Source organism: Antechinus flavipes, chromosome 4 (assembly GCF_016432865.1).
Source record: "Antechinus flavipes isolate AdamAnt ecotype Samford, QLD, Australia chromosome 4, AdamAnt_v2, whole genome shotgun sequence".
Classification (NCBI taxonomy): Eukaryota; Metazoa; Chordata; class Mammalia; order Dasyuromorphia; family Dasyuridae; genus Antechinus; species Antechinus flavipes.
The window spans coordinates 297,567,879-297,591,030 of NC_067401.1; the positions used below are offsets into that span (position 1 = coordinate 297,567,879).

At 36.0% G+C, this 23,152-nt stretch overlaps 1 long non-coding RNA gene across 1 annotated transcript; it reads right to left on the reverse strand.

Annotated features, from left to right (window-relative positions):
* Positions 1–321: 321 nt before the first annotated feature.
* Positions 322–6,214, reverse strand: LOC127562147 (uncharacterized). Its single transcript, XR_007953618.1, has 3 exons — positions 5,958–6,214; positions 5,168–5,254; positions 322–2,519 (listed from the first exon to the last, which is right to left on the reverse strand). It is a non-coding gene; the product is annotated as an uncharacterized LOC127562147 (long non-coding RNA).
* Between the last annotated feature and the right edge of the window lie 16,938 nt (positions 6,215–23,152).

Below are 23,152 nucleotides of genomic sequence, written 5' to 3' on the forward strand. Positions count from 1 at the left end.
CTTTGTTGATTCTAGCTCTATTGTCTCATATAGATCTGAGCTCATTATGAACTAAATTTTTCCCACTTTGACTCCCACAGCTAGATTAATTAAATGTGATTAGGGCAAGAGTTAAGAGCAGTTATATAGTTACTTGGCTTCAGAGGAACAGAAGGAGTATGTAAACCAAAACTAGTGGTGGTGGGAAGGAAAAAAATAGCTGCAGTTTTTAGTAGTAGTTTTAAGTAGAAAGATTCACTTTATGAAACTGGAAAAGCTAATTCACATAGCCAGGTCTGGACTGACAATACCAAAGAATTGCTGTGAATAAAAATAAAGAAATTCTGTATAAGATGATAGATTTTCATTAGGCAAATGCTTTGTTAGGATTGGTCAATAAACATTTACTAAGTGCTTATCATGTGGCAGACAAAAAAACAAGTTAGCCCTTCCTCTCAAGTAGCTTACAGTCTAATAGAAGACAAACTAGTAGAAACAAGATATACAAAATAAGTCTGAGAAACAGATGTAAAGTACTTGCATTATGGGGAAATCAGAGAAGGCTTCTCATAAAAATAGGATTTTAGTTGGGATTTGAGACCAAGGAAGCCACCAAAAAGCAGAAATAAAGAGGGAAAATATTTAAGGATATCCATTCTTAATTCATAAATATTTCTATCAGTAAATGCACATTATTCACTTAAAATTATTCATTTCCCTCCCCCCCCCATTCAACAGTAACTAGTCTCTCCTCCTGCTTCCTCCCTGCCATAGGAACAAAAGGAAAAACAAAACTCTTATAACAAATAAGCACAGTCAAGCAAAACAAATTCTCATATTGCCCATATCCAAAAAAAATGTCTCAATCTGCATCCTATGTTGCTTGTCAAGAGTCAGGCGATGTTTCATCATGAATCTTCATAGTTGATAGACCTCAAATCATTCAAGATTTTTTTCTTTATGATATCATCCAAGTTGCTCTCCTTGTTCAGTTTGTCCAAATTTAATTTTTAGTCAATGTTCCACTAGAAGTAGGCCCAGTGAGAAAGACTGAAGGTAAAATGTCAAATTCTTTTTCTATTTCAACTTGAGTTCACTGTGGGGTACATTGGAAGAACATTATCATTTTATTGTCTCTAGGCAAGGAAAGCATCCAAGAGAATACTGGCTCATCTACTAAGTTTTGTTGGGTCTGATCCACTTCTTCGTAAAGGCTGGAGAGCCCAGAACCTGTTTCTAAAGAAGGGAGAGACCAAGTCCCAAATTCACTCCCCTGTATGGGAAAAAAGAAAATACAAGTCCAGGATGATCATCTTTTCAAATCCAGAGAATTCTAATCTAGACAACTTTATCACCTATAACTCCTAGTCCAAGTCATCACCCCATCTTAGCCTCCAGTATTGGATATTGAGAAGGACATCACATCCTGGGTGATAGGTTTGCTGTCAAGAAACAAACAGAGGGACTTTTTTTTTTTTTTGGTCTAGAGACTTTAGACATGAGGGCAGCTGATCAGGACAATTTTTTAAAAAATATATAAACACAAGTTTAAAGTGTTCCTTGCTTTGGAACAAGCACTTGCTTGGAACAAGAACCTTTAAAAATGTAAGGACTGTGGGAAAGGTTTTAGTATTCATTTAGAGTTAAAGGACATCTTGTTTAGGTGAGAAACCAAAAATCTCTAAGTGTGAAAGAGGCTAATCCCTCCTCTCATATAGAGCTTTAAGCATAAATGCTATCTATTTAGGAAAGTTTTAATGGTCCTTCATATGAAGGAAGACATGGAATAGTCTAGCCAGTACCATCTATTAAAAAAAAAAAAGATTCCAGTAAAATTCATATCCAAGTTAGCTATCAGAGTTTTCTGGTCAAAGCTGCTGGACCCAGCCCTTTTTTTTTTGGGGGGGGGTTCAGTTGGAAAATGGCCAAGATTTGAAGTAGAGATATAGCAGTCGGGATAGCAACAACATGGATATATATTGTTTTTCCTTATTGTCCCCAAAGATCTCATCATCCTTTTGGAAAATGGAACTCTAGTCAGGATTTATATAGATTAAGAAATCACGATTAGAGTTGATCCTTGAATTTTAGAATAGTTCAGAGATTTTTTTGTCCGTAAATTCCTTTAACAGATGTGTCCAAGACTCCATTAACTTGCTCACAGCATAGTTTCAGAAGCTTTTATTATAAAGCTCTATTTAACATCTGAGAAGATTTTGTCCATTTTCTGCCTTTATTTGCTACAAGGTTGTCTGTTGATCAAATTATAATTTATACTCTTGACAAGAGGATCCTCTAAAACAAGATGGCTTCCACATGGGGGCAGTAACTGCCCAGTAGTTAGGGATCAAGTTCCCCTTCATGGAAACTTGAGACTTCCATCTGTACCAGCCATGCAGCTTCTAAGCATTTCATCTGTAAGAAGATTCCCAGTTTGGAAATGACTCCCAATCACGGACATAGTCTGAAGGTAAGAATTAGTCCATCCAGGAAGCAGACATCAAGACTTCATGCATTGGTCAATTCTATGAGCCTTTGCTCTGAAAGAAAAAATAGCATCCATCCCTAAAGGTGTTAGTATAGGAAAGGAATACACATCTACAATAGTCTTTTCCTCAAATCATATTTTGAGAAAAGATTAATTCTAGACAAGTTAGTTGACCATAGAGCAGCTAAATTGCTTAATAGAGCATTGACCTTCTAGTCAGGAGGACTAGAGTTTAAATTTAGCCTTAGACACAACACTTCCTAGCTGTCTCACTCTGGACAAGTCACTTAACACCAATTGCTTTGCCAATAAATAAATGAAAAGAGTAAGTATATTTTATGCATTTCAAGTTTATTCACCTATATTCTTTTTTAATCCTATTTCTTTGAAGGGGGCAATATCAAGTTGGTCCATTAAGATCACTATATTTTCCTCCCATAGCAAGAAGGGTATGTTTTCTTTCTTTTTTTAATAAACCACCCCATGGATCTGAGTGATAAGATTTAGGAACAAGTCACATCAAGGGGATGCTCATCTCCTGGCTGTTCCAGGCTTCAGAACTACTACCTTGACCTTAAGAGGAAAGTTCTCTAGATTTTCACCAAGGCATTATGACTAGTGTAGAGGTAGAAAGTTAAATTTTTGAACAGGCAAGACCTGGGATCCCTTTCAACCCATACTAACAGAAGATCTTGATCTTAAAGGAACTGGTCTGGTTTGAAGTACAAGGTCTATCCCTATTCCTTCTAGTCTGTCCCCTTTCCCTTCCCAAATTTCCTCCAAAAGATAGTATATGACCAAAGAATAGCATGGCTCAAATTGCACCCAGACTTGCAAACCAGAGAAAGGAAGAAGTATTGGCTATTCTTGACATTGCATAGAACTGGAATCATGCTTTGATTACTTCAGCTGAGCTCTATTCTTGAGGGATGTGGGGAAGAAAAGTGATTGATTACTCATTGTAAGGGATTTCTTTCTGAGAGGGAGAGAGGAAAATAACTTGGGAAAAGGAGGTAGTCTATCCCAAAGGCATTCAGGAACAAGGAGAACACACACATATGGAGGAAAGTGAAATTCCAAAAAAGAAAAGCCCAGTGGTTTTCAGCTCTCAAACCAAAGGGTGTTCACCTTCCCTAACCCCTTCACATCTTCTCCCCCACTCCCAGGAGAGAAAATGGAAGTCAATGGGTGAAGGGATTTGCCCAAGTCCAACAGAGAGCCCTAGGGATCAGGCTACAGTTCAGGTTCTACAAAGTTATATAATTTAGAATTGTAGCTTTTTCTATCCCTGCTTTGAGGTCACTTCCACATATAATCCTGATCTTTTTATAAAGGGGGAGAGGGGAACTGATATATCTAATTATCAAAGATAACAAATTTTAAGTAGAGAAATAAAAATTAAAATCGGAGCCTTTAAGGAGGCATATAACAAGAATCAGAAGAATCTTGATAGTTCTGATTGACCAACTGTTCTGTTTGAAAGGAAAGAATCTCTAAGATTTTCCCGTTTCTTCAGAAAGCTGCTCTCTGGGAATCAGACTTATTAAAGGAGCTTCTTTCTAGAACTTAGATGACCAGAGTTCAAACATTTACTAACTATATGAACCTGGGCAAATCTTGTCTGCTTAAGTTTCTTCAGCTGTAAAATGGGGATAAGGGGTTACCTCACAAAGTTGTTGGAAGGATGAAATAAAATGTTTGTAAAATGCTTAGTATAATGCCTTCCCCTCCTGAGGATTCAGAAAAGCCTTACTTTTTCCCCTACTCAGTGTTTCTCTCCATTAAGGGATGAGGTTCATCTGACGACTGGTCAAGAAGATTAATTTGGGAGGGGAAAAACTTAAGACTGGTCTTTTATGGTATGAAAACACCAGGGTTCTCCTGGCATAATACAGGGCACAATCTATTCCTAGTAACAGTCAGCAGTCAGAGCCATGCTATATTCACTCACACATTCCCTTTTCCTTGGGCTGGGGAATTGAAAGGAGCAAATAGTTTTGCTCACAAATGCTCACTCACTGAACAGAGCCAAAACTATGCTAAACACAGTAACAGCAAGATTATGTGATGGTCAACTGATGGACTTTGCTCTTCTCAGCAATGCTGAGATTCAAAATTCCAATAGATTTAGGATGAAAAATGTCAGTGACATCTAGAGAGAACAACTGAGACTGAATGTGGATCAAAGCATAGTATTTTCATTTTTTTTTTTTTTTGGTTTGTTTCTTTACTTGTTCTTTTCCACAGTTTTTCCCCATTTTGGTCTGACTTTTCTTGTACAACATGAAAAGTATGAAAATATGTTTGAAAGATTATACATATTTAACCTATATTAGATTGTTTGCCATTTTGGAGGGGGACAGAGTAAGGAAGGGAGAAAAATCTGGAATATAGCATCTTACAAAAATGAATGTTGGAAACATCTTTACATGTACTTGGAAAAATATAATCCTATTGATAAATGATCCCTCACTTTGAGTGGGGGTTCTCTGGAGGGGAAAGAACTTAAGCACTTCTCACTCAAGACTATGGTCTTAATATCTTGAAGTTTAAAAGTTTCACTTCCCTTGTCCTGGAGCCCCCATTTCATTATTCAGAGAAAAGTTTCTAGATACCTAGAATTGAAGAGTTAAAAGGTATTATTATAGACTTTTCAACATTTTATAGTTGAGGAAAACAAGATAAAGCAAAGTAACTTACTGACAGCAAGTAGATGTGGGTCTTTTTTGGAGAACTTCTTAACCTAGAGGTCCTAAAATCTTCCTAGAGTACAATTGGGCCATTTGACTGGAGATCAATAAATCAAGAAGCAAAGTTAGAAGATTTACACCTGAAACTGAACTTTTTAAGTAGCAACTTCTTAGAACAAAGGGAGAGGATTTTAGAGAGTTGTAAGCAATTTTATTACAGGTAGCAAAAAGCTTGTCAGATAAGACTACTCATCCCCTTATTTGGAAAGTGGGGTTAAAAGGAACAAGAAGTCCTGTGATTTTGAGGAGGGGAGAGTGAGTTTGTTTTGTTTTTTGTTTTTTTAAGAAACCCTGGACTTAAATTTAATGTTACACAAAATCAGATCTATTGGAGTGGGGGGTTCTCCTGTAGTTAGTATCATCAGACCCTCAAACTATCTAGGTAGGCCTGGAGGTCTGGTGAATAGGGCGTATGACAAAATCTTGCAAAGCTTTTCAATGACCACAAAGCTTTCCAAGATACTAACTTTCACAAACGTATGTGTATTCTTTTAAGTATTTAACACAGTATTTAACCAGAAAAGCACTCTGCCTCAAATTATAAAGTCACAATATTAAAAAAAAAAAAGAAATTACTCTCTAAAAGAAATACATAGTACTCTAAATATCATCCCACAATTTGACAGCCTTTCTCTATAAAAATAGCACAATGCAAGAAACTCATAACTATATTACTAACATAAACCACGAACCATAAATCTTAAATGTGAAACAATACAAAAAAAAAAAAAAAAACTTACAAATACAGCATCAGAAACAGACTTTCTTTTTTGGCAATCTCTCCTTCTCCAGGAGTGTTAAGGGATCTTTTGGGCAGGCCCGTTTAAGTAGCTTTTATAAGCTGGCTCCACCTCTGCTCCCTAACTTCCCCCAGCTCCTCACGAGGATAGGGAAGTATTAACACTCAATCAGCTATTGATAATTTGAAATTTCTTTCATAAATATAAAGATTCATGGGCCTGCCTTCCTCCAATTACTTCAGAAAGAGCTTATCTTCATTTACCTTGTTTCTCCAAAATAAACAACAGCTGTCTCCCTTAGCGTAAACATGATCCCCGTTGCTTTTCTTGCCCCCCTCCATTTATTTATTATATTTTTATGGAATAAAACAAGCATTTCCATATCATAGTATAATAATTTTTTAAAAGATGATTGCACATGAAACTGAAAATCTATATGTACAACTTGCTATTCTTTTTTAAGTAAATAATAAAATTATGGGAATTTTTTCCCTTTCCTTCCCCCTTCTCCATGTGGCAACAATTGAACAATTTACAAATAAGCAATAGAGAGAAAAGTTAATTGTAAAATGGATAATTCGATTACACTAAATTTAAAATTTTTTTGTACAAATAAATGTCACCAAGATAAGAAGAAAAACAGAAAATTGGAAGGAAATTTTATAGACAGTTCCTCAGATAATAGTTTCATATTGCAAATATATAAAGAATTTTGTCAACTCTAAACGAATATGACTCATTCCTCATTACTTTTTTGCTGTGAGTTCAAGTCTTCAGGTGTTTCTGGCCCCTGGCAATGTAGAAAACCTGATCTTCAAAATGCCTTGGACTGAGAGTGGCTGTTAAATAAGTAGAAGTGTCAAGAAATAAACTCACCAGAATTTAATCTTTCTGCTACTTGTCTGTAGATCAGTGAACCATCTGCATTACAGGTTTGTCTGTATGAGGTCTTTAGTCCCCAAGAAAATTGAGGAATAGAGAGACTTTAGCAGTTATGTTATTCTCTTTGTTGAATGATTCAAGGTGCCTTTAATTTACTTAACTTTGAAGGGAGGGGAAAGAAGCTAGCTATCTCTATGCATAAAGCCATTCTCTTTTCTCTTTACTATCCTTTTTCTTTTCTTTAAATTTCCTTTTGTCAATAAAGCAGCTTAATTACAGAACTGATGGAGAAAGTGGAAACAGAAGTACAGAATATTCTGAGACCAGAAAACAGTTGGTGATAAGAGAATAAGATATACAATTCAAATCTAGGAGAGATACATTTGCAATATAAGGAGAAATGGGAGTGGAACTGATGCTGGGAAGGACGGAGGAAAAGAGGGTTTGTTATAGGGTGCAGAAAGGACATAACTCTTGTTTATCCAGAGACAGACAAGGTCACTCAGTTTCTTACCAGGGGGTCATGTTTTAAGAGCAAGCTTGAAAATACTTTATTCTTATTTGACAGTAGCAGTACAGGGAACAGGACATGTCTGCTTAGGAGACAGTGTAATTTCTATCTAAGATAAATAAGTTGTATTTCCAATTGTCCTTGAATCAGGAACTTTTCACATATGTAACTACTACTCCACTCACTACAAAAGAAGCAGAGGCTAAGATAACTGCCTAATTCAGCAATTTTCAAGATGTAGTCTCCAAACCTTTTCAGGGGATCTGGGAGACCAAAACTATTTTCATAATTATATATGATATTTATGATAGGGTGCAGCTTCTACAAGAAATATAGCAGTAATCCTGAGTCCCCCAGACTTTAGAAGTGCTATTTTAACAATATGTTTGTCAAGGATCCTATAGTCTCCTGGCTTTAGGAATAATATAATCCTAGAAACATTGCTGACTGCCAGATAACAGTTGTTGGTCAGTGATAACGGGGTTTCTGAGACAGATGGTGAGGTGCATGCCAGACTATTCCTCAACCCCACTTTTAAACCATAAATCCAATATTGAGGTACATACCAGACCATTCCTCAGTTCTATTTCTAAGCCATAAAATTATCCTGTCAGTGACACGAAGAACCAGATCTCTCTGTCTTTTCCCATAAGTTGATCTTCTTGCTCCTGGTTCTTTGCTAAATCCTTTTGGAACTTAGTCCCCTTCAATTGGTATTATGATTATAATAAAATTTGTCCCTTGACTTAGAGATGGGTTCAAGCTTGCAAATTCTTTTGAGATACCTCATGACACCAGTCTGCAATCCCAACCTTTTGGGGGTCTCTTGAACCTCAACATTTAGATATAATCAACATTAATAAAAACTCTTTAGAATCCTGAATAATTTTCAAAAATATAAAGGACTTTTTTTAATTCTTTAAATAACTTTTTTATTAATAGAACCCATGAAAGGGTAATTTTTTACAGTATTATCCCTTGCACTCATTTCTGTTCCGATTTTTCCCCTCCCTCCCTCTACCTCCTCCCCCACATGGCAGGCAGTCCTATAAAGGACTTTTGAGACTAAAAAGTTTGAGAACTACTGGTCTACATTACATTAGCATTCAACAAGCATTAATTAAACAGTACTTATGTACAAGACTATTGTAAGTGCCGGGGAGACAAAAACAAAATGAAATAATCCCTCTCCTCAAAAAGATTATATTTTTAATAGGGTTGATATGAAGTAAGTAAATATAAAATAATTTGAGGAATGAGAGATTACTAATAACTTGGAGTGAGGTTGGTACAAGATATAGGAAGGCTTATAGAGAAGGTAGCACCTGAACTGAGCCTTGAAAGAATATCAGGATTCATAGAAATAGTTTTGGAGGCCTTTGTGTTAAGGGAATAACTAATACTCAATTTGCCCAGAATGTGGACTATGTGTAGGAGCACAGAGATAAGATCTGTGATTTTGCTGGTAGGGGAACCCTCAGATAAGGAAACTCTTTTCCTATAATAGGTTGGCACCTTCTTTGTAATTGAATTTAAAGTCCTCAAAAGAAACTGGAGCATAGAGAGATTAAATGTTTTATCCAGGGCCATTTGAACCACAGTATTTTTTTTTTATTTAAATAACTTTTTATTGATAGAATGCATGCCAGGGTAATTTTTTACAGCATTATCCCTTGCATTCATTTCTGTTCCGATTTTTCCCCTCCCTCCCTCCATCCCTTCCCCCAGATGGCAAGCAATCCTTTACATGTTGAATGGGTTACAGTATATCCTAGATACAATATATGTCTGCAGAACCGAACAGTTTTCTTGATGCACAGGGAGAATTGAATTCAGAAGGTATAAACAACCCGGGAAGAAAAACAAAAATGCAAACAGTTTATATTCATTTCCCAGTGTTCTTTCTTTGGGTGTAGCTGCTTCTGTCCATCTTTAATCAATTAAAGCTCTCTTTATCGAAGAGATCCACTTCCATCAGAATACATCCTCATACAGTATCGTTATTGAGGTATATAATGATCTCCTGGTTCTGCTCATTTCACTCAGCATCAGTTCATGTAAGTCTCTCCAAGCCTCTCTGTATTCATCCTGCTGGTCATTTCTTACAGAACAATAATATTCCATAACATTCATATACCACAATTTACTCAACCATTCTCCAATTGATGGGCATCCTTTCATTTTCCAGCTTCTAGCCACTACAAACAGGGCTGTCACAAACATTTTGGCACATACAGGTCCCTTTTCTTTCTTTAGTATCTCTTTGGGGTATAAGCCCAGTAGAAACACTGCTGGATCAAAGGATATGCACAGTTTGATAACTTTTTGAACATAGTTCCAAACTGCTCTCCAGAATGGCTGGATGTTGAACCACAGTATTAATGGTTCCCAGGTTATCTATCTATCTATCTATCTATCTATCTACCTATTTTATCTTATTGGGTCTTAAATATGTGGAAGTAGTTTGATTTAAGTCTGGAAAGGTAGGTTAGAGATAGATTATGCAAGAACTTCAAAGCCAGATGGTCCCCCCAGACTAGAATAGAGTCCCTCCACTGAAGGAACATCTAGGTTCCTTCTAGACTAAATTCAAGCTTTACCCTCTCCACTGAACCTTTCCATTTCATCCCCACATACTCCCTTCTCCAAGCTATTTGGTATTCATATTGTACACATTTTTATGTGTGTATGAATATAGATAAGTATATGTGTATATAATGTTTATATATGAATATATGTGCATATCTACACATACATATGTAGGTATATATATTTGTGCTTTTCCCCTCAATATATAAATACCTTGAGATCAGAGGCTCTCAGTTGTGTCTTTGTATCTACAATATGACACAAATATACATAGTAAACACTTAAGAAATTCTTGTTGATTCTTATTACAGAAGCAATAGACAGCATTGAAGGTTATTTAAATAGGAAAATGACATGGCTAGGGCTATTATATTGGTAGCCATCATAGACAAAAGAAAGGAAAGAGGAGATACTGAAAGCAGGGAGACCAACTAGAAGGTTATTTGTAATAAATCAAGTGTGATGTGGTGAGTATTTACAGGAAAATAGTGGCTATGAGAAGATGTATGTGAGAAAGTTTGTGGATGTAAAAATAGACAAACTTGACAACAGCTTAGATTTGGGGTTTGAGGGAGAGTAAAGTCAGGACCAGACACACTGGGTAGAATGATATTGATGATTATTTCAATAAAAAAATCAGAAAGTTTGGAGAAGAGGGAGATTTAGGGGGAAAGATAGTGAGTTCTCTTCTGGACATATAGAGCAGGTAAAAGGTTTGAGTCCTAGAAAATTCATGGGAGAAGTCTGCTTGAAACAGGATCTATTTCTCTGGGATTCTCAGTTCTGGATACAACTGAACATATCCTGAGAGAAGCTGTAGAGACAGCTTTAGAACAACAAGTAAAATGGTCAGAGCACCAAATTCAGAGTCAGAAAACCTAGATTTGAATCTTAGGCTTTAATAACTTAGTTGTAGGGCCTTATACAACTTACTTTTGCTCTCTGTTACTTAGTTTATATGAAATGAGGACATGGGATTAGATTATTTTCCTTCCAACTCTTAATCCTATCTATGATTTTATAAATCTCTCATATGTGCCTTTTATTCTGAGTCCAAGCATGTGATAGATTTTTATAAACATGGATATTTGACAATATGATGCCATGGATAGATTTGAACTCAATAGATCTGGGTTTAAATCTCTGGTCTGCTATTTAAAATTTATGTGACTTTTTTCAAAACACTCTTTACGGGCTTTTGTTTCCTCATTTATAAGATGAAGACACTAGATCTCTGGGATTTAAATTCTAGCCCTAAAATTATAATCTAAATATAAATATTTTTGCATCATGGACTTGAATGTATACATGGTTTTTGGTCTTTGGGAAGCCAAACTTACCACCTGTGAACTTTAGTAACTTAACTGGTTCTCATCCTTCAGCCCCTTCTATCTTCATGATGTTTTGTATTGATAGTTCAACTTATTAGCAAGGAATGCCCCCTTTAATAAGGTTCTTATTATTTTCCCCATCTCTTCCTGGCACTTTCCATCAACAAACTTGTCCAAAATAAGCTATTCTTTCATCTTCTTACAACAGGATTCTTTGGCATCCTTAAAACTATTCCATGTTTCCAGAAGCTTCGGATGAGAACAAAAGTTATGGGTCAAGGTGAATTCTTTTGCCACTGGAAGAGGTGAGTGCACCTACAATAACCAAACAAGTATAGCTTTCTTCCTTGGAGATGGGGGCAGGGAGGGAGGACCTAATTCCTCCCTTAAGGAAATAGTTTTTTTTCAGTTTTGTGAGCACTAGGTGAAGACAGCCTTGCATTTGTTGTCATGCTTTTGATGATTGATCACACAAGAAAACAGTCAATATTTCCTTGCCCTGTCTGGCTTCTTCACACATCTAACTGGTTCTTTTTTTTTTTTTTTTTTTTTTTTTTTTGTACTGTTCCTTTGCTGGCCTGAGTTTTCACTTCTTGGAAGCTAGCTGCTTGACATAAAAAATGTGTTTTTGTTAGCCTCAAGGCTCACAATATTAAGGTGGAGAAAAGCTTCTTGAATGCAGAATGGTTAACTACATATATTTTAGAGATACTACACACAGCTACCTTTGTTCAAATATACTTTTGGCTGGGGGGGGGGGGGGATTGCCAGAGCTCTTTCTGATCTTAAATAGTATCTTGTAGGATCAGAAATTCCTGACTTCAGGTAAGAAAATTCTAGTTAGTTCATTTATGTGGGTCAATTAGTTAGTTCAGTATATATTGATGGATATGATCACTACCATCCTTGTGAAACTTGGGTGCTGAGATGGCATAAAGTTCATAAGGAGAATGACAGATTAGGAAGCATTGATTATGCTCTGGGCATTATGCTAAACACTGGAGATACAGGTGAAAAAAAGGTGGTCCCTGCCAGCAAGGATCTTCCATTTTAGTGAAGGACAATTAAAACATAAAAGGGGAACTGGAGGGGACACGGATATGGACAGCAACATAACAAAAGGGGTGGTATGGAAGGTATGTGGAAATTTGGATCTAAGTGTGATAAGGTAAAAACTAATTTAAACGTACCCAGAGTTGCTCCAGGTTTGTAGTCCAAGGCTCCAGTGGGACAGGGATGAACCTGGAGTTGAGACTTACAGCCTCATTGGGCTAATTCAATAAAACATATTTGCAGGTTTTCAGTAATGATGGAACAATGGAGTAAGAGTTGGATCTGTTGGTTTAAATCTCAATAAATGTGACTACAGAGAGGTCAATTTGCCTTTCCAGGTCTCATTTTCATCATCTCTAAAAAGGGGGCTGAATATGATGACTTCTAAGGTTCCTTTCAACTCTAAGCTAAATCTGGGGCAATTAGATAGTATAGTGGATAGAGTGGGGACTGTGGTATCAGAAAGACTCATCTGGCTTCAGACACTTAGCAGCTGTGTGAATCTAGGCAAACCACTTGAATCTGTTTGCCTCAGTTTCTCATCTGTAAAATGATCTGGAGAAGAATATGGCAAGTCACTCCAGTATGGTGGTCAAGGAAACCCCAAGTGTGGTCACAAAGAGTCAGAGATGACTGAAATGACTGCATAACTAATAGCCAACACCACAACATCATGGGAAGTTCCACAAAACCTTGATTTTACTTGTAACTTTTACTCCAAAAACCCATTCTGTCTGTTGCTACAATTGGAGATCAATTACTAAAGATGCTTTAGTCAGGCAGTTATAGGTTAATTATTTTTTCATTGCCCTGGGCTGTTGAGAAAGTCCAGAAGACAATGGAGAACAAGGAAAAAGTCATAGTAATCATGCTAGGCAAGAATAAAAGTGTTTCTCTTTTCACAGTTCATGAATATTACTTTATTGACCCTTCATAGGAAGTAGGGGCTAATGGAAAGCCTAATTAAATTTGGGGGAGGGAAAATCTTATTGGCTTCTATATATGTTATTTGATCATCAAACTCATTTTAGTGCTTGGGTAATAAGATGCCTCCATGCATCATTCTCTGCCTTATTAAGAAATGGAAAGAAAATTAGATGTAGAGTTCACTTGTTTCAAATCCCAGGTCTTTTACTTATTGCTTTTGTCACCTGAAGCAAACTGCTTAACGTCTGCAGACTTGTTTTCTTATCTATAGAGTGAAGCAGTTGAACTAGATCGCATTCAAAGACCTTTCAGGCTCTAAATTCTGTGGTGCTAGAAATTTTTGGATGGCCAATTCAAGGTGGTTGTGTGTATGAACATGACAAGAGTAAAGGGATATCTCCATTGGGAAAAGTAAGATATCATCTTTTTTTTCCACTGGAAAATTATTTTAAAATTAAAAAGGCATCCCTTTCCTTTTCTTTTGTTTTTGTTTTATTGATACCTTAAAAAGAAATCATTGTCACTTTCCAGTATCATATACACACACCCACAGACACAGACACACACCCACAGACACACAGACACACACACATTTTTCCTTTTAAAGATAAGCAAAACAAATCTGTCCTTTTTCTGAGTCTGAAAAATGCAGGCTTCGTTCCTTACCTTTACCACTATTTTTTGCCAGGAGATGGAAGACTTGTTTTGACATCAGTCCTCTGGAATTGTCTTGGAATTGATGAAAATTCTGTAGTCTTTCAACATTGTTTTTATTTGTGCTACTATGATCCTCCTATAAGGGGTCTGTTTCTAAAATTTGTCTTTGTGGAAACCAAATGCAAACTTATGTTACTGTATGGCATACAATAGTCATTTATATGGACAGACTGGGACAAATTAAACTGAGGAAGATTTTGCATCAAAAATATCTCTGATATTATTGCAATTTTAAAATTCAATGCAGCTAGCACAAGGAAAGTGGCTATGTTCTGAAACACAATCTGACATTTATTCTCATTTATTTTGAAATGCAAATGTATCTAGTTTTGCAGCTTACTAGCTTATTAGTGATCATGCTGATAAGCTGAATTTTTGAAATGCTGTTGCTAAGTGATGTAACTTGAGGCATGTAATGAAGCTTTCCAGTGGCTACTTGACTTGGGGAAAAATTATCTTGGTTTTACAGGTTACTTGATCATCAACCTCATTTTAATGCTTGGGTGATAAGATGCCTCTGTATACTCCCTCCTGCACCTAATTAAGAACTTAGTACAGTTACTTCACACTGGTCTTGTGTATAGATATAATAGTAATGGGAAATCTCCATTGGGGAAATTGTTGTGTCAGTGTAACAACTGAACAGTCTTGTCTAGAGCCCTCATAAAAGATATCACAGGTTCCATATCCATTAAAAATTTAGTTCCATTAGAATGCAAAGTTTTGCAAGAGTTAATGCTGAAAAATTATCCATGCATATCTTTTGAAAATAAAAAGCTTTAATAAAAAAATTTTAAAAATGAGTTCACAAGCTCTCACCAATGTGTTCACTTTTATTAATCAGCCAGAAGACACAATTAAGTCAAAGCAAAACCATTTAATGGAATAGCATAGTAGAGAAAAGAGCCAAGCCACAGTTTCCCCATAAATCTGGTGCCTGTTCTTTTCCCCAACAATTTCATACTATCCGTCATAAGAGATGACCACAACCTAACTCTTATGGTCACTAGTCAAGTTAGTGCTGGCCAGAGTCACAGATTCTTGCTTCAAATTAAATTCTATGTATGTGGGGGCAGCTAGATTGTCCAATGGATATGGTGCCGGGCCTGGAATTGGCAAGACCCGAGTTCAAATGTGGCCTCAGACATATACTAGTTGTGTGAACCTGTTTACCTTAGTTTCCTCATCTGCAAAATGAACTGGAGAAGTAAATGGGAAAGCAGTCCTGATTCTCTGCAAAGAAAATCCCAAATATGGTCACAAAAAGTTGTACAGGACTGACCTGATTGGACAACAACAACAGTGTACTCTCAGAATTTGTCAATGATGATCTTTTTCAAAGACAAGAATTCTAATTTGTGCATAGGATAGCAAGTATCATTGCCAACAAATCTTCTACTAGCAAATGTGATCCATTTTTGTGATCGTCATTGCCTTGGTAAAGGACTTTCCCCAAGCCAATTTTTTTGTTCTAATATCAGTGTGCAGCATAATTGAGTTGCTTGGGAAATAAACATTAGTGCTTGAATGTTATGAGTTCAAATGTTGGAGTTCTTGTTCTTCTCAAAGCACAGCCGGTTTAGAGGCTTAGAGCCCTTCGAATATCTCCAAATCCAAAGGTTCTGGCCTTCAGCCTCTGCCTCTGCTTTCTTCAGCCTCCAACCAACACAGAGATGGAATGTCTCTCTTGTCTCCTTCTGGGGAGCCCAGCCACCAACTACAGTGGTGTGAGATGAAGATGAATCTGGTTGTCCACTGAACTCTCCACTCGTAGCTTTATCCTCTGAAAACCCTTCTTCTGCCACCAGAGTCGCTCCTCTCGAGTCCAGCTGAACTCTCTTCTGCGACCAGCCAGCCAAGAGGAAAAAATGTATTCTGGAATGGCTGTCTCGCCTTATATGTGAATCTTCTGAGAGAATGGGATTATGGGTTTTCTCCCATAGTGCTCTCTGGCCCAAAGAGCTTTAAGGGAGGTGTGGACTCCCTTGAAGTTAGAAAGTGTACTTTGTGAAGCTGGCATACTTGTGGACTCCAATGAGTAAAGGTGTGAACACAAGCCTTGTATTAATTAGTTCTACTTAGTACCTTGTTTCAGGTTCTGGCCAAAATCTTCTTGTAAGATTAGATCAACTCTAATTAGTTAGCAGTTAGTAAGGATTCCAACACTTGAATAAAACAGTTGGTCAAATCCTTGAAATATTGTTTATTCTTCTTGAACCAATCATTTTCAAATAGTACAAAAAGGGTTTGGCTTTTCTTGTCCTTTTATTTTACCAACAAGTGAAATAAAATCCTAGAAAAGTCTTTAGTTCTCAAAGAATATTTGTATATGACCTGCTGATAAACCATATTATCTTCTCTGAATCATTGCACATTTCCTGTTGAAACATTATAATTTACATACTTGCCAAAGGCTCTGAAGAACTGATTCTTTTGTGACTGGTGAAGGATGAAATGACTGAGGAAACAAAGGTTCAAACTTCAGAGCACATTGATATAAGCAATATAAGCCAATTGCCCTACAAATTGGAATTGTTGACTTCCCTAGTTTTGGCACTGGACTTTTAATTCATACAGCTTTTTATATATTAAAAACAATCAAGTAAGGACAATTCATTGAAAGGAAACAATTAACCAGGATACAATATTAGATCATCTAATTTCTCAGTGGAGTAAAGATTCAAGAATTTCCAAGTTGGAAGGGGAAGAGTCAACAGGTGAAATTTCCTGAAATCAGAAAAATAGGTGTCCTTCCATCATAACTGTCTGTGAATAATGGAATGAGCATGAAAATAACAGCTGATTGATCACAACCAGTTTTCAGTTAAGACACATGGGTTGTTTGAGATATCTAATTATGAGATCTATTGCATCTATCTTCATACATGACCAGGTTTCTGGTTAGTGTAACTTGGGTCCTTTGTGAAAGGTTTCTAAACAGTAGGTAGAGTTGGTCCAGTTTCTCAGCAACATAGGGCTAGGGTTAGGTTCAAAGTATGCAATAAAGTTTTCTTATAATTCCTGAAATTTAATAAAATTCTCTCACAATACAGAAATTAGACTAGACCCAAAATTGAATAAAAAGGAGACTGAATAGTTCCAGAATTGAGTCACAAGATAGAGTCCTTTGTGTGGTTCACTCCTTTCCCACCATCACTTGTTATCCTAATCCTCTCAGTCCCCTCATTTGTCAATTGTCAGTTCTAGACAGTTTTATTCAGGACAATATAATACTTACATTAGTTTTTCCTTACGATCCTCCAAGGTCTTCCCCAAAACTATGAAATCTTCTGGATAAACCAATTCTTCTAGATAGTTTCTATCTCTATTTTCTTCAGCCTTTGAAAAGTGGTAGGTACTGAAGTCATGAAAACTCACCTTCCTGAATTCAAATCTGATCTCAAATACTTTCTAGCTGTGTGACCCTAAGCAATCCACTTAACCATGTTTGACTCAGTTTCTTCATCTAGAAAATGAGCTGGAGAAGGAAATAGCAGAACATTCTGGTGTTTTTGCCAAGAAAATACCAAATAGGTTTGTGAAGGATAGGACACAATGAGAGAATTAGCAATGTGATACAAATCATTATTGTGACTGGCACATATTAGGTGCTTAATAAATGCTAGTTCACTTGAAAAACAATAGCAAGTACGTCAGAGCTAACCTGAGATACATACTAACATTGGTTAAATCCTGCCAGGCAATTACTTAAAGGCCATTTTTTTTTCTCTGTCTTTCTCTTACTTAGGAATCTGATAATATCTACCAGTTAAGTTCAGGTTAAAGATACTCTGTGAATTTGATTCCAATCAGAACTTCAGCTTATTGGCCCCCACTGATGTATTTACTTTAACTAGTCAGACACAATTATTCAAAACCAAAAGTGTTCAGTTGTAAGGTGGGGACCGTTGAGTGAATTGATCAATTACCTTATTTTACTTAGAGTAAGGGGTAAGATGCTACATCTTAATAAATTGATTAGATAATTAAAACCTCCATTTCCTCTAAATTTGAACAAGGCTTGGATACCTCTATAAATAAAATATGAAACCTATTTGAATTGGCAGAAAGACTTGCTCATGCACTCTGTAATCTAGAAACAGGGATAGTTGGAATCTGAGATTTGAACAATCAACACTCTAAGAAAAAAAAAAAACAGAAGGAGAAACTGATTGAAGGGGGGAAAAGAGAGTACGTTGGTTTCCTTTTCTCCATTCCCTTTTATCAAAGGAGGACTTTGGGAACTTTGAAGGGGCTTGAAGGATTTTGGAATTCCCATCTTTTCTTTGGCATTCTTTTAATGGGACAACTGATGTTAGTGTCTGAGTTAAGTGCTAAGGATAGACTAGATACAAAATTGAAGTTCTATCGAGAGATCAGAAAAAATAAACCTAAACAAACAAAAAAAAATCTATATCATTACTAAGCAGAATATCTAAGGACTCAAGCAAAAGAACTTCCAACAGTTATAAATTATCTCTTTGCTATGTGTGCTCTCTAAACTTTCCTCTGGACTCTGTAGATACTTCTGGGAGAGTATGTCATAGATTTTTTAGGATAAATGTTTGTACCAGTGATACCAACTATATGACTTTGGTAAACACACCTTTCTAAAAGCTAATTGTCGGGCTGACTAGTATATATTAATTGATAATCATGGAGGGATGCACAATGGTAGAAGCTTATTAGTTATAGCACTAGAGCATCTCTCAGATCCATGAGATCTTGTAGATACATTATGGAGACTCAATTTATCTGTATTTATCTAGTACAAAGCATGTGCTCCATAATAAATGTCATAGTAAGACAAGCAGCAATATAATATTTTCCCCATAATCTTATGATCTATTCTTCTATAAACACAAACAATCACTGGGAAGAATGGATATTATTATGGAATGTGTATGTAGGGTATACATATAGGCAATGCATATGGCTAGGGTACATTCAAGAAATGACAACTAATTGTTCAAATTCTATATATTATCAGGGGAAAAAAAAATCAGACTGTTCTCTTTGGATCTTCTCCCAACTGGGCAAATTATTTCTTCTTGTCTTGCATATGTCTTCTGCTGTTCTTATACTTGCCAGACTTTTCTATGCTGACGGCTTCTTATATTTATCTTTTCAGCCTGCTTTATGACCATCTTGGCTCTAGGGAATGTTGGCAGCTCTAGAATAATGGGCATCTCTCAGTGACCACACAGCCAAATCTGGAAGAAAAATCAAGTGGCGTACTCTGTCTAGGATTAAGTATATTCTTTAATTCACTTCTACTGTTACTAGAATCAATATCTCTATTCCAAGAATCTATCTGACTTAAGAGTTAGAAAGTTTCCTTTAACTCGAGTGTGTTCCTAATTGTCAGTCTTCATTCTCCTTCAATTCATTTTAAGATCTATTCTCGGCTGGTCCGATGGCAGTGGTTTATCAGAACTTATTAATATTAGTTTCGCAACAAGTTAATATATTCCACCCCCACTGCTAAATTTGACTGGCCTAAAAAAAAAAATCTATTCTCCAAAAAAGCCCAAAGAACTGTGTAGGTTTGAAATACCGATTATTTCATAGCTATCCTTTGATTCTTGGCCATGCAAATAACTGAGTAGGCACAAAAGCAAAGCTAATGAAGCATTCAATAAGTATTAAGTATATATTCTGTTCCAGAAGTTGAGGACATTAATACAGTGAATAAAACAATTCCTACGCATGAGGAACTTACATTTTATTGGGGGAGGCAAAAAATGTGTCTATAAGTGTATACACACAAACATATATACACATATATGTAATTGATATTACTGTATGTGTACCATATGCTTACACATGTGTCACATAAATATAAAGAGAACAAAATTAAAGTGGTTAAATGAAAAGTAATATGAGAAAGAGTGAGCAGAGCCAGGATGAGGATCAGCAAAGACTTATACAGAAGATGATGTTTGGGCTCAATAGTTTTGGGGTGGATTAAGAGAGTGAAATAGTGATAAGGCAACAATGCATTCCAGGCAAAAAACCCATCTCACGCAAAAGAATGAAAATAGGACATGGAATGTTGCACATGAAATATAGAGAAAAGACCAGTACAGAAGAATGGGTGATGTCCAATGAAGCTGCAAAGATAATGAAATCAGGTTGTATAGGGGACTAAAAGTTAAATTGAAAAGTGTCTATTTGATCCTAGAGGTAAAAGGAAGTCCCTGAAGTTGTTTGAGCAGGGAAATTACTTGATTATAACTGAGTTTAAGGAAAATTACTTTGGTAACAAGTATGTAAAGTGGACTGGTGTGGTGAGAGACTAGAGAGGCAGGGAACCCAAATAGGGAGGCTTTGCATTAATTCAGGTGAAGAGTAATGAGAGCCTAAACTAAGGTGGTATTCTGTAAGGTAAAAAAAGGGTTAGATTTGAGAGATGTAAAGGTAGAAACTGTAAGATCTGGCAACTAATTGGTTATGTGGAGAGTACAGGATAATGCCAACATTAAGGACCTAGGAAACGCTCTGGCCTACATTTCTGCTTTTGTTATGTATATGTGGCTGATGGAAAAACCCATCAAAAACTTCCTGGGTTTTTAACCATGCTTCACACCTGTAGTAAGGGATTAGAAGGCAAACAGTACATTGTTTAATTAAACAGGTGTAAACACCTGCCTCAAAAGTAAAACCGAACAACTTTGTTTCCTGGAAGTTCAACTACCCAAATCCCACTCGTTCCTTATTGATTCAGTTTCTTCTGTACAATGAAGTCAGTAAAATTTCTTTTGCTCTCCTTTTTTCCTCCTTCTCTTACTTTCCTTTATGACATTTTGTCTCATGAATTGTCTGTGCGTATCTATTTGCTAACTAAAAATAAAGAAATCTTTTGTGCAATATTTCCTAGGAGCTCCCTGAGAGGAATTTTCTAATTTTATAAATACAGAAAGTAAGTGACTTGTCTAAAGTCTCAGAGCTAATTAACGGCAGACTTATACTCATAGAACTATAAAAGTGGTGGTCATCTTGTCACTTGGATTCAACATATAATTCTCCAAAGGACAGTCTGACTTTGATCTGATTTTCTATTTTAAGTCTTTCACACAGACTTAATCCAAGGTCTCATGATGGCATAGAAGTGATTCAGGACTATGGAAGGCTGTGCCAGTGGGGCCAAGTCTCTAAATGATCTGCTGTGATGGAAAAACTTTGAGATTCTAGCAACACATTGAGTCTGATTTCCAAGAGCTGACTTAGCTAATTATAGAGACGTTTCATTAGTCTGCTCTCCATTTGGCAATAAATACTTTGATCACATTAACTTAAGAAACAAAAGTCAACTATAGAATGCTTTTGTAGTGATGGTGTCAGTGGGGTAATGAGGATCACTTCATTTTTAGACCAACTAAAAAACATTAATTTAACTGTTAGTATTCTAAATATGAGATCTTTGTCCAATAATTGAATGAACATCTTGATAGAATTATACATAAATAACCAGAAGAGAATGATAGATAAGAACTAGAATAGAGCATGAATTAGAATATAAGTATCTAAAAGAATTATAAGATGCTATGCAAATTCAGAGAGAGATAATATTTTAGGCTATAGGGGATCAAGGAAAACTTAATGGAAAAAGCAGTAGAGAGAAGGCTAAATCTGGAGTCAGAGGATTTTGGACTACAACTCATATTTGTCATGCTATCTGTGTAACCTTGTGCAAGCAATTAGGCCTTATTTTTTTTTTTATTAGAAAATGAGATTAGATAAGATGCTTCTAAATTCCCTTCTAATTCCACAGTTATCATTTTTTTTTTTAGAGAGAAGTCACTGAATTAAATGTTGAAGTATAAGAAATAGAGTGGGAAAACTTTAAAAAGTAAATATGAGCAAAGGCATGAAGAAAGTTAAAAGACAAGTTTTGATCAATCTAGGCCAGAAGCAGATGGTAAAGGATCTTTATTATCAAGTTAAATAATATGAACTTTATTCATCAGGCAATGTTTAGGAATCCTTTAAGTTTTCTGAGCAGGATAGTGGCTGAGAGCACTGTATTTTGCTGCTGTTTTGACCCATGGTAAATCTAGGAGTCAAAGGCATCAAGTAATTTTATTTGATGATGCCTAGGAATTGTTAGGTTCAGGGAGAAGTAACCAGAAAGCTGTAAAAATCAAGCATGACACATTTAACAGCAAAACAAGTGCTCATTTGCTGTAATCTTATTTCTTCAGTTGAAAATCTAATAGTAATAATAATGAATAACTATTATTTATATTACTGCCTAATATGTGCCAGGCACTATATTAAGTACTTTTAAAATATTATCTCATTTGATCTTCACAACAACCTTGGTATGTAAATGCTACTATTATCTTATTTTACAAATGAGGAAACTCAGGCAATCTGAAGCTAAGTGACTTGCCCTTATTTATACAGCTAGAAAGTGTTCAAGATCATATTTGAACTGACTTAAGTTCCCTGACTCCAGGCTCAGCACTCTTTCTATTATGTTACCTAGCTATCTGTCCCATGAGGGGTTATGATTATCTCATTAGGGATGCACAATCCCATGAGTATTAGCTGCCCTTAGAATATCTGATTTTTCAATTCTTAGTCTTTGACTCTGCTATGTGCTATTTATGAGTGAGTGACATAATAAAACCACTGAGAGTTCAAGACATGTTCTGACAGATAGTGAGTAGAAAGATTGAAGTCCCAGTGCCATAATTTTTTATTTGTATGATTGGTAATTTAATTTAATCTCTCATTTTCCTTATCTGTAAAATACAGCTAATAATAGCTGATATACCTACCTCCTTTAGGATTGTTTTTAGGATCAGATGAAATTATATATGTGCAAATGATAAACACAAAGATAATGCTTCTAATGTTCAGTAGGTATACATTCTCATTGTGCTGAACAGGGATGTTATTAATGAATAAATGATATATCTCTTTTACGGGTGTATTTTTTATTGGTGGGAGTAGGGAAAATTTGATCAAAGACCTCTAGTTCATTTCAAATAATACTTAGATAAAAATTCAGGCCATTAGGGTTTCATCCAACTAGTGACTTAAAAGGAGACATCATTAGTCAGTACAAGACCCTCTCCTTTTTAAGTATATATATATGGTGTCAAGGATAGTGCAGCTTTTAAATAATTTTAATAATTGTTAAATAATATGAGCTAAAGCATTTTCTTGGAATCAGC